The sequence below is a fragment of the Ischnura elegans genome, unplaced genomic scaffold (assembly GCF_921293095.1).
Source record: "Ischnura elegans unplaced genomic scaffold, ioIscEleg1.1, whole genome shotgun sequence".
Taxonomy (NCBI): Eukaryota; Metazoa; Arthropoda; class Insecta; order Odonata; family Coenagrionidae; genus Ischnura; species Ischnura elegans.
Genome location: NW_025791662.1, coordinates 387,106 through 399,605, shown reverse-complemented (window position 1 = coordinate 399,605; position 12,500 = coordinate 387,106). Strand labels below are relative to the sequence as shown.

General features: G+C 43.6%; 3 non-coding genes across 3 annotated transcripts in view; all 3 read right to left on the bottom strand.

The window, feature by feature from the left end:
- LOC124173355 overlaps positions 1-773 on the bottom strand; it is a 4,055-nt gene extending 3,282 nt beyond the window's left edge. Inside the window, exon 1 of the ribosomal RNA XR_006868521.1 lies at positions 1-773. This exon is cut by the window's left edge and continues 3,282 nt beyond it. This is a non-coding gene — a ribosomal RNA (large subunit ribosomal RNA).
- A 215-nt stretch (positions 774-988) lies between these two features.
- Positions 989-1,143, bottom strand: LOC124173352. Its single transcript, XR_006868518.1, has one exon. It is a non-coding gene; the product is annotated as a 5.8S ribosomal RNA (ribosomal RNA).
- Positions 1,144-1,342: 199 nt separating this feature from the next.
- On the bottom strand, positions 1,343-3,206 carry LOC124173354. The gene has a single exon (XR_006868520.1). It is a non-coding gene; the product is annotated as a small subunit ribosomal RNA (ribosomal RNA).
- Positions 3,207-12,500: the final 9,294 nt, after the last annotated feature.

Sequence of the window (12,500 nt, the reverse complement as noted above, 5' to 3'; positions counted from 1 at the left end):
CGCGGGCGCTCGCGGAGGGCCGGACGCCTCGAGAGGCGCGTCGACTTCTCGCTTCATACCGTCGGGCACCCGGCCGGGGATCCCGGGGTCGCGCGCCGCGCGAAGCGGCGCGGGCTCCACCCGGGCCCTCGAAGGCCGGCGCTCGACGGGTCGCGACGTCCTACTCGGGGAGAAGTGCGTCACGCCGACGACGGTCACGCGGAGGACGCCGGGTGACGCGCCGAGGAACGGGGGTTACCCCCCGCCCACCGACGCGCCATCCGTCAAACGCCCCCCGCCCGCCGCCGGCGAGACATGAATCTCCCCTTTCGAAATTTCGGGTACCACCCGTTTACTCCCAAACGGTTTCACGTACTGTTTAACTCTCTTTTCAAGTTCTTTTCAACTTTCCCTCACGGTACTTGTTCGCTATCGGTCTCGTGGCCGTATTCAGTCTTGGGTGGAGTTTTACCACCGACTTTGGGCTGCACTCTCAAGCAACCCGACTCTGAGGAGCGCCCCTCCCGGGGGACGGGGCGCGGAGGTCGCACGGGCCTGGCACCCTCTCCGGGCCGTGGCCCCGTTCAAGAGGGACTTGGACTCTCCGGCATCCCTCGGGAAGGCGGACGCTCCCAAACGCCACATCGCTCGGCGCCCCGCGGGGGGCGCGAGCTTTGGCTCTGGATCCGATCCCCGTTCGCTCGCCGTTACTAAGGGAATCCTGGTTAGTTTCTTTTCCTCCGCTTATTAATATGCTTAAATTCAGCGGGGTGATCTCACCTGCTCTGAGGTCGGCGTGAAAATTGAAAATTTTCGAGTTCGGGATCGCGGGGCGAAGTTTCGCTCTTCCGCTTGAAGCGATCGCCGTTCTTGCGAAGCGAAGCGATGCGTTCGTGGGAAGAGGAAAGGCGACGCCATTCCCTCCCTCTCGTTCGATCCGGGCGGGGAGACCGCAGAGCGGCCCCTCGCCCCCGATCGTCCGACAATCAAAGTCGGAGAACTCGATTGCCGGCCCTCAGCCAGGCGTAGCCCGGGAACAGAATCCGTGGGCTGCAATGTGCGTTCGAAGCGTCGATGTTCATGTGTCCTGCAGTTCACAATACGACGCGCAGTTTGCTGCGTCCTTCATCGATCCACGAGCCGAGTGATCCACCGTTTAGGATTTGTTTTTCATTTTTAGATTTTTTAAAAAAATTACAAAGTCTTTTCTTCGGAATGAACCGACGGGAAAAATCTTTCCCTCTCTCGTTCTCTCGGGCGAAGGGCATTTAAAACCGATTCTCGGTACCCGAGAGGAACGCTCTCGTTGTCTCTTTGCCTCTTTGTCTCTTTCCAAGGAAACTCTCGTTTCGAAAAAACACAGTAATGATCCTTCCGCAGGTTCACCTACGGAAACCTTGTTACGACTTTTACTTCCTCTAAATGATCAAGTTTGGCCATCTTTCCGGCAACGGCGGCGCCGCCGCGGTTAAACGGCTGAGCGCCGCGCACCAGTCCGAAGGGCCTCACTAAATCATTCAATCGGTAGTAGCGACGGGCGGTGTGTACAAAGGGCAGGGACGTAATCAACGCGAGCTTATGACTCGCGCTTACTGGGAATTCCTCGTTCATGGGAAAAAATTGCAAGCCCCAATCCCTAGCACGAAGGAGGTTCAGCGGGTTACCCGGGCCTTTCGGCCAGGGAGGACACGCTGATTCCTTCAGTGTAGCGCGCGTGCGGCCCAGAACATCTAAGGGGCATCACAGACCTGTTATTGCTCAATCTCGTGCGGCTAGGAGCCGCCTGTCCCCTCTAAGAAGATTGCTACGTCGGAAGCGTAATAGATTCCGACGCCTAGTTAGCAGGCCAGAGTCTCGTTCGTTATCGGAATTAACCAGACAAATCGCTCCACCAACTAAGAACGGGCCATTGCACCACCACCCACCGAATCAAGAAAGAGCTCTTATTCTGTCAATCCTACCGGTGTCTGGGGCCTGGTGAGGTTTCCCGTGTTGAGTCAAATTAAGCCGCAGGCTCCACTCCTGGTGGTGCCCTTCCGTCAATTCCTTTAAGTTTGAGCTTTGCAACCATACTTCCCCCGGAACCCAAGAGCTTTGGTTTCCCGGAAGCTGCCCGCCGAGTCATAGAAGGAACTTCGGCGGATGGCTAGCTGGCATCGTTTATGGTTGAGACTAGGGCGGTATCTGATCGCCTTCGAACCTCTAACTTTCGTTCTTGATCAACGAAAACGTTCTTGGCAAATGCTTTCGCATCGGTTCGTCTTGCGACGATCCAAGAATTTCACCTCTAACGTCGCAATACGAATGCCCCCCGTCCGTCCCTATTAATCATTACCTCGAGTCCCGAAAACCAACAAAATGGAACCGAGGTCCTATTCCATTATTCCATGCACACAGTATTCAGGCGACCAACGGCCTGCTTTGAGCACTCTAATTTGTTCAAAGTAAACGTGCCGGCCCACCAAGGCACTCGGTGAAGAGGACCAAAGAAGGATGACGGGGCCGTGAGGCCCCACCGGCAGGACGTCCGGACCGGCCAGTTGAGCACCGACAAGCGGCGAACCGACCGTCCGAGACACACCTCCGACTACGAGCTTTTTAACCGCAACAACTTTAATATACGCTATTGGAGCTGGAATTACCGCGGCTGCTGGCACCAGACTTGCCCTCCAATAGATCCTCGTTAAAGGATTTAAAGTGTTCTCATTCCGATTACGGGGCCTCGGATGAGTCCCGTATCGTTATTTTTCGTCACTACCTCCCCGTTCCGGGAGTGGGTAATTTGCGCGCCTTGCTGCCTTCCTTGGATGTGGTAGCCGTTTCTCAGGCTCCCTCTCCGGATCGAACCCTGATTCCCCGTCACCCGTTACAACCATGGTAGGCGCAGAACCTACCATCGAAAGTTGATAAGGCAGACATTTGAAAGATGCGTCGCCGGTGCCAGGACCGTGCGATCAGCCAAAAGTTATTCAGAGTCACCAAGGCAACGGACGAGCCGATTGGTTTTGTTCTAATAAAAGCACCCCTCCCATCACTGGTCGGGGCACGAGGTTCATGTATTAGCTCTAGAATTACCACAGTTATCCATGTAAGCGTGGGTAAGATCCAAGGAACCATAACTGATTTAATGAGCCATTCGCGGTTTCGCCTTAAAGCGGTTTGTACTGAGACATGCATGGCTTAATCTTTGAGACAAGCATATGACTACTGGCAGGATCAACCAGGGGAGCGCGTATCGTTCCGTTCCCCGCCGACATGATCGGTCCGAGGCCGCGCTTTTTCGATTTTTCGTTCCGTACCTTCTCCTCCGTTTTTCTTCAAATCAAGCCCACCGGTCACCGAAACGATGCGGGGGAGAATCCCCGACGTTCCGAAGGCCTGCGCGCTTCGTTCGGTTAAAGGATTTCTCGAGTCGCTTTGCCCAAATGGCCAAAATTCAATTTTGCCGACCGGGGCCGAAGCACGGAGACCCTCGCGGACCCGACGCGCTTCTTCCCCGTCGATCTTCGCTAGCCGGTGAGAGTCGAGTGACTCCACATAGTAGTCAAATAGCAGATGCAAGGGGGAATTCGACTCTGGACCACACCGACGTCGACGCGGGCGAATTATCCGGCGCGGCCCAAAAAAGTTAGTCGAAAATGCCCTTTCTCGGGACTTAGTCGCGGGCCGCACCGACCCCCCCCGCAACCCTATAGGACGTTGTTTGACAATTATTTCCCTTAATGTTTACAGCTCTTGCGCACACTTTAAACAATTATTAACATTTATTTGACAGTTATTTAAGGGATTAAATTTTTTTTTCCCGATTTTTACCAAACTCGCGGAACGAATTTTTTAATGCAAATTAGCGACTCCCCACGTTCGAGGACGGTCTTATGAACAATTTCACCCCTATTGTTATTAACAATTAAATTGTTTAAACAAAATCCCGCCACTATTTCCTACCAAAAAACCATTTTTCGTTTATACTGTGATATATATCTATTATCGTAGACGATTGACAACCGCTTGTGCAATTTTGACGGTTATTTTTGTTTATAACAATATTGTTTAAACAATTTCTTTCCTCATTCATGCGACAATTTTCTACGCAAATACGATATTTCCGTTCGTTATTACGAGTTAACTATCACTTGCACCATAGACAACCGCGCGTGCGGTTACAATATATATTATTGTTTATAACAATATTGTTTAAACAATTTCTTTCCTACATTTGTTCCGATACATTGATGATTTCTTCACATTTCCACTATACTTTTACCCCCCTGTCGCTTCAAAAATTCTAAATCGATGCAATTGTTCATGCCGACATTGTTTAAACAAAGATAAATTTTAATAAAATTTAATGTAGGCATTATGCGTAAAACAGCTTTCTGGGACGCAAATGTAAGTCTGTGATGTCTTCCGACACTAATTGCAAATATAAATGCGCCCGAACTTACATAAATCCGAAATAATTTACACCTTCCGAAATATTTCCGAGTCCCGAAAAAATTTCTAAGTACCGAAAATTTTCTAAGTACCGAAAAATTTCTAAGTACCGAAAAATTTCTAAGTACCGAAATTTTTTCAAAGTCCGAAAAATTTCCCATTTTCCAACATATACGGAATACATACGTAGCATTAAGGACTACGAATATTGTTTTCCTCTTTAAATAAGTCAGATTCTGTTAAATTCCCGTCCGCCTGATTGTCATACACAATTCCCTGGTATGCGAGCGCTACCCCGCAACCGGCCGAAGACCCGGGGTTCGCCCGCCAGCCGGAGGTGAGCTGCGGGCCCCCGGAGTTGAAGACTTACTGAACGAAATTTTTTAAGGCTCCTCATTTTCCACGTGAAGGAGCTTAGGATTGTTTCGTGTCCTGTAATAATTATGTTATGGGAAGGAATGCGGATAATTCGTAATTAATTTCCAGATATAAATTTTTTTTTCAACCTCGGAAATTTTTCTAAGTCCCGAAAAATGTTTAAGTACCGAAATTTTTTTTAGTACCAAAACCTTTCAACCTCCAAAAAATTGACATTTTTCCCTCATGCGTGAATCACTACAACGACTAATTACAGTTGGTCTGAGTCCCATTAAGGGACTAAAACCGTTTCCCCATAAGAAAAGCATTGGATCCGTGCAGGTGGTTTTTTCTTTTATATTTTAAAAATATTTCCAACGACCTCAGTGCATTCATATTACCAGAGTGTCATAGGTGAAAGTGTGGAGAATTTTTTAATGTCATACCTTTTCGACGAAGGCACTTCATCACCTTTCTTACGGATTTTTTCTCCGCCAAAGGCAGAGGTTCGATCAACAATGGACATCTCCGTGGCAACCACGCCATGATAAGCAGGCATGTTAGCATCATTAGCGTACGGGTAATGTACTCGGAGCACGCACAGAGGAGGAATTCGTTCTAATACTCGGTTAGACGTGGTAATACCTGAAGGAATCATACCTTGACCTAACTGCTTCACATTTCAAAACCAGCTGATGCAACGCCTGAGAGGTGGTGCGCCCTGCCGGCGGCATGTGAAGTACCTTCAAGGACATCTCGGCATCATGTAAGTAACGGTTCCTTGGCCCAAGAAATGAGGATTAAGAAGACGTCGTCACATTCAAAATTCTTCAGTGCTTTACCTCACATTGGTACATATTATTTACACCTGGGCAGTAAGTCACAGACCGTAAGGAATTTAATACGGGATAAGGCTGACGTTGCAAATGAAAATGTGTCACCTTTCCGGGTGCAGAATTCCACTGAGAATTTGAATGTACACAGTACAGACATCCGTCCGAATGGCCAGAGTTTTCATAAATGATGTAAGGACGTGGAATTACCTTCAGACTCTTCAGGAAGCCGTATGAGTCTCTCCTTCAGAATAGCATTTCAATCCGTGGAGAGAATTAGTCGTTCAATTTTTAAAAATTATTACAGCGGGCCTGTTCATTGCCAAATAATACAGTAAGGAGGACGAAGAAAAGAGCAATTTTTTAATATATATTTGCTGGCAACATATTCATTGCTTTCTTCCGTACCCCAGAGCAGCCCGCTCGCATCGCACGAATGCACGGCAGGAACTCATCCTCTTTGTGCTCACTTTTTTAATACTTCATGGATAAACAGTGCCCTGAAATTTCGGAATAACACATGACATATATTAAGGTACATAACCACACATCTGATATACGACCGAAGGTCGTGGGAATGGCTTGAGTGTCATAGCGGGACCACAAGCGTTTCTCCGTAAGGAAACCTTGGCATTCCGTGCAGGCCGTTACTCTTCGAATTTTTAAAAATAGTTACATTGGGCCAGGAGATATATAAATGGTGCAGTTGCAGGGTGTAAAGTATGAAGAATATTTACACACCATATATGTTTAACCTAGGTACTTCCTTACCACGTATAAAATGGTCAACGTGCAGTCAACCCCTGGGATCGTGAATAGGCCACCCGCATTACCCATAAGAAAAGCATTGCGAAGTCGACTCTAGCTTTCGACACCGTTTTCAGCACTGGCAAAGGGGATAATGACCTCATATTTTAAACACACATGCTTCATAGAATGATGTATTTCACCACAATATCCTTTTCCCGCCTCCTGTTCGTGAAAACGGCCTCGGACCTCCAAACGTGAACAGTTTTCATTCCTATAACAAATGGATTGGGAAACGTGCATAGGGTTTTTGTATGAATTTAAAAAAATACTTGTAATCGGCGTTAGACCAAGTAAATGACTGGGTTACAAGGCTAAAGGAATGAGGAATGGGAAATGATAATATTTTTCATTCATAGTGAATCCATAACGCTACTTTAAATTTTTCTCCAAACCCCTGGTTTCCTCACCCATATTCCCCGTAAGGAATGCATTGCGTGGAAGACTGATATTGCAACGACTAATTTTCGTACTTTTAATTGGATTATACCAATGGAATCATGAAGATACGTTCGAAATACATTTAAGGAAAGGAATACGCATTATTTTCCGGCCCCTGCTCGTGAAAACGGTTTGGGGGCCCTTAACATGTCATGGCCTTTCCCCATAAGAAAAGGTGTTGGATAGGTACCGTGCAGTGGGTTTTTCTATTAAATTTCAAAAATGCTTTTATTCACAGTTAGACCTACTAAATGACTGAGATGGAAGGCTTAAGGAATGAGGAGTGTTTAAGGATAATACTTATGATTCATAGGCAATCCAAAAACTTACCTTTGCACATTTCCAAACTCCCGGATAGCGCAGCCATATTCGCCGTAAGGAAAGCATGGCGTGGCAGAGTGATGCTGCAATGAATAATTTTGGTACTTAAACTTGGATTATTGGAACGTAATTTGGAAGGTTGATAGGAAATATATTAAAATAATGTAATACGCATTCCATTTTCGTCCATCGGTCGTGTAAACGGCCTCGGGGCCCTCAACGTGTCGTGACGTTACCCCGTAAGAAAAGCATTGGATCCGTGCAGATGGTTTTTCTTTTAAATTTTAAAAATATTTTCAACGACCTCAATGATTTCTTATTACCACTGCATCAAAGGTTAGGGTGTGCAGAATTTTTTAATGCCATACCTTTTCGACGAAGGCACTTCGTCACCTCTCTTACGGACCTTTTCTCCATAAAAAGGGCAGTTTTTCTGAGGTTCGATCAACAATGGACATCTCCGTGGCAACCAAACCATAGTAAACAGGCATGTTAGCACATTTTGCGTAGGGGAAAGGTACTCGGAGCAGGCACTGAGGAGGGATTCCTTCTAATACTCGGTTAGACATTGTATTATCTGAGGGAGGCATGAGCCGTATGAGTCTCTCCTTAAGGGAACCGTAGCATTCCGTGAAGGCCGTTACTCTTCGATTTTTTAAAAATAGTTGCCATGGGCCTGGCGGTCTATGAATGGTACAGTTACAAGGCGTAAAGATTGAAGAATATTTAAATGCCATACCTGTTTAACGTAGGTACTCTCGTACCACCTATTTAACCGTGAATGTTCAGTCAACCCCTGGGAGCGTGAATAGGCCACCCGCATTACCCATAAGAAAAGCATTGCGAAGTCGACTCTAGCTTAAGACACCTTTTTCAGTATTTGCAAAGGGAGTATTGGGCTAAAATTTTGAACATAAAAGCTTCATAGATTGAAGTGTTTTTACACAACAGCCTTTTCCGCCTGCCTGTCGTGAAAACGGTGTCCGGACTCCAAACGTGAAGCGTATTTCACCCACAAGGAAATCATTAGGAATCCGTGCAGTGGGATTTTCTACGAATTTTAAAAAATACCTGTAATCGGCGTTAGACCAAACAAATGGCTCGGTTACAAGGGTAGGATAATGAGGAATGTTGGGGGATAATACTTTTTTAATCATAGTCAATCCGTAACCGAACATAAATTTTTTCCAAACCCCTGGTTTCCACACCCCTATTTCCCGTAAGGGAAGCATGGCGTGGCATATTAACGTTGTATTGACTTTTTATACAACTTTTAATTGGAATATTGGAATGAAATTTTGAAGGTACATTGGAAATACATTAAAGCGATGGAATACGCTTCCCATTTCCGTCCATCGCTCGCGAAAACGGCCTCGGGGCCCTCAACGTGCCATGACCGTTTTCCCATAAGAAAAGCATTGCATTCCGTGCAGATGGTTTTTTCTTTTAAATTAAAAAAATATTTTTAATGGCCTCAACGCTTTCTTAACACCACAGTGTCAAAGGTTGAAGCTTGGAGATTTTTTTAATACCATTCCGCTTCTTCGTAGCCAGTTCGTTACCTTTCCTATGTACTTTCTCTCCGCCAAAGCATGTATTTTCAACGTTCGACCAACAATGGGTCTTTGCCGTGGCAACCACACCACGAAAAGCTCTATTAGGTAGCGGGTAATGAACGCGGAGCACACACTGAGGAGGTTTTTGTGCAAATACTCGGTAAAACACGGTATTATTTGAAGGAAGCATACCGAGAGAAAACGAATTAACGTCTCATAGACAGCTGATTGATGCAACGTCCGAGAGGTGGTGCCCCCAGCGGCGGCTACGGAACTATCAGCTACAGGTGAGCTTGGAGCATCAGGCAATTAGCCCACGAGAAGATAGTTAACGTTTATTTGCTGTAATTACTCTTCGCGTAGGCTGTAACGTGTGATCCTTTATATTTCCTTATGTGCAACAAATTTCCACACTTACTGTGTCGTGTGTGTCGCAGAAAATTCGTCCAAGTGAAGTGTTGCTGTGATCAGTGCATTTTGAAGTTGTTTTGTGAAAGTTATAAAGTAATGCGTGTGACCGTGAAGTGAGGTAGTGCGCAAGTGATTACGCGATCAAGTTTTAAATGCATGTGTACACCAGAGTTTATTATTAATGTAGTGTAGTTGCATGTTAAGAAATATTGTGTTACATTTAACAGCCACATACTCAACACAGGGTTCCCAGAATTGCATGTTGACATCACCACAACTTTGTGAACACTTTGATTAAAGTGGGAAGGTGCTTCGATACGGGTTTGAGGTTACTACACATTCATTTGCTGGTAGACATTGTGAAACCCTCGTAGTTGTTTCAAATTACTCAAGGTCAAATACATCTACACAATGTAGGATGCCAGAAAGAACGTGAGAAGAGAAGCGGAAATGACAAAAACATTTTAAAACATATGATATCCTCAGGGGATCATTCCTTTCAAAATAACTGTCAACTTCGCAAAGTATACATATGACTCGTGTCTGCCATACACCCATTGTACACTTTTAAAAATTGGGTATAAAGTGTAATTGCCATCGGATTCCGGTCAGATACGTTTTAAAACGTTCGTAAAAATACGAGTAATATTTCAAAGGGGTGTCGATGTGGTAGATTAACGATTTTCGAATATATTACATGACTTCTGTTCGCCATACACCCAGGAGAGAGATTGAAAAACCAACAATCCGGCGTTAAAAATTTATTTGCCCTCGGTTTTCGATCAGACAACTTTTCAAACGTTCCGAATAATACTACAAATGCGTCAGTAAAATTTCAGTGTGATTATCGAATAACTTTCGAAAATATTGCATGATTTGTGGTTGCCATGCACCCAAAAAAAAGGCATTCAAAATCAGCCAACCGGAGTTTAAAACTTATTTCTCATCGGATTTCGGTCAGAGTACTTTTAAAACGTTCGGAATAACATAATAAGTATTTCTACAGAGTTTCAGCACGATTAAGTTACAAGTTTTCAAAATATTTCATGATTTGTGGTTGCCATACACCCAGGGCACACATTCAGAATCGACCGTCCTGAGGGAAAAAAGTATTTCTCATCGGATTTCGGTCAGAGTACTTTTAAAACGTTCGGAATAACATAATAAGTATTTCTATAGAGTTTCAGCACGATTAAGTTACAAGTTTTGAAAATATTTCATGATTTGTGGTTGCCATGCACCCAAAAAAAGGCATTCAAAATCAGCCAACCGGAGTTTAAAACTTATTTCTCATCGGATTTCGGTCAGAGTACTTTTAAAACGTTCGGAATAACATAATAAGTATTTCTACAGAGTTTCAGCACGATTAAGTTACAAGTTTTCAAAATATTTCATGATTTGTGGTTGCCATACACCCAGGGCACACATTCAGAATCGACCATCCTGAGGGAAAAAAAGTATTTCTCATCGGATTTCGGTCAGAGTACTTTTAAAACGTTCGGAATAACATAATAAGTATTTCTATAGAGTTTCAGTACGATTAAATTACAAGTTTTCAAAATATTTCATGATTTGTGGTTGCCATACACCCAGGGCACACATTCAGAATCGACCATCCTGAGGGAAAAAAAGTATTTCTCATCGGATTTCGGTCAGAGTACTTTTAAAACGTTCGGAATAACATAATAAGTATTTCTATAGAGTTTCAGTACGATTAAGTTACAAGTTTTGAAAATATTTCATGATTTGTGGTTGCCATGCACCCAAAAAAAGGCATTCAAAATCAGCCAACCGGAGTTTAAAACTTATTTCTCATCGGATTTCGGTCAGAGTACTTTTAAAACGTTCGGAATAACATAATAAGTATTTCTATAGAGTTTCAGCACGATTAAGTTACAAGTTTTGAAAATATTTCATGATTTGTGGTTGCCATGCACCCAAAAAAAGGCATTCAAAATCAGCCAACCGGAGTTTAAAACTTATTTCTCATCGGATTTAGGTCAGAGTACTTTTAAAACGTTCGGAATAACATAGTAAGTATTTCTATAGAGTTTCAGCGTGATTTAGTTACAAGTTATGAAAATATTTCATGATTTGTGGTTGCCAGACACCCAGGACACACATTCAGAATCAACCATCCTGAAGGAAAAAAGTATTTCTCATCGGATTTAGGTCAGAGTACTTTTAAAACGTTCGGAATAACATAATAAGTATTTCTATAGAGTTTCAGCACGATTAAGGTACTAGTTATGAAAATATTTCATGATTTGTGGTTGCCATACACCCAGGACACACATTCAGAATCAACCATCCTGAGGGAAAAAAGTATTTCTCATCGGATTTCGGTCAGAGTACTTTTAAAACGTTCGGAATATCATGATAATTATTTGAGTAGAGTTTCAGTACGATTAAGGTACTAGTTATGAAAATATTTCATGATTTGTGGTTGCCATACACCCAGGACACACATTCAGAATCAACCATCCTGAGGGAAAAAAGTATTTCTCATCGGATTTAGGTCAGAGTACTTTTAAAACGTTCGGAATAACATAATAAGTATTTCTATAGAGTTTCAGCACGATTAAGGTACTAGTTATGAAAATATTTCATGATTTGTGGTTGCCATACACCCAGGACACACATTCAGAATCAACCATCCTGAGGGAAAAAAGTATTTCTCATCGGATTTCGGTCAGAGTACTTTTAAAACGTTCGGAATATCATGATAATTATTTGAGTAGAGTTTCAGTACGATTAAGGTACTAGTTATGAAAATATTTCATGATTTGTGGTTGCCATACACCCAGGACACACATTCAGAATCAACCATCCTGAGGGAAAAAAGTATTTCTCATCGGATTTCGGTCAGAGTACTTTTAAAACGTTCGGAATATCATGATAATTATTTGAGTAGAGTTTCAGTACGATTAAGGTACTAGTTATGAAAATATTTCATGATTTGTGGTTGCCATACACCCAGGACACACATTCAGAATCAACCATCCTGAGGGAAAAAAGTATTTCTCATCGGATTTCGGTCAGAGTACTTTTAAAACGTTCGGAATATCATGATAATTATTTGAGTAGAGTTTCAGTACGATTAAGGTACTTGTTTTGAAAATATTTCATGATTTGTGGTTGCCATACACCCAGGACACACATTCAGAATCAACCATCCTGAGGGAAAAAAGTATTTCTCATCGGATTTCGGTCAGAGTACTTTTAAAACGTTCGGAATAACATAATAAGTATTTCTAAAGAGTTTCAGCACGATTTAGTTAGAAGTTTTGAAAATATTTCATGATTTGTGGTGGCCATACACACAGGAGACACATTCAAAATCAGCCATCCGGAGTTAAAA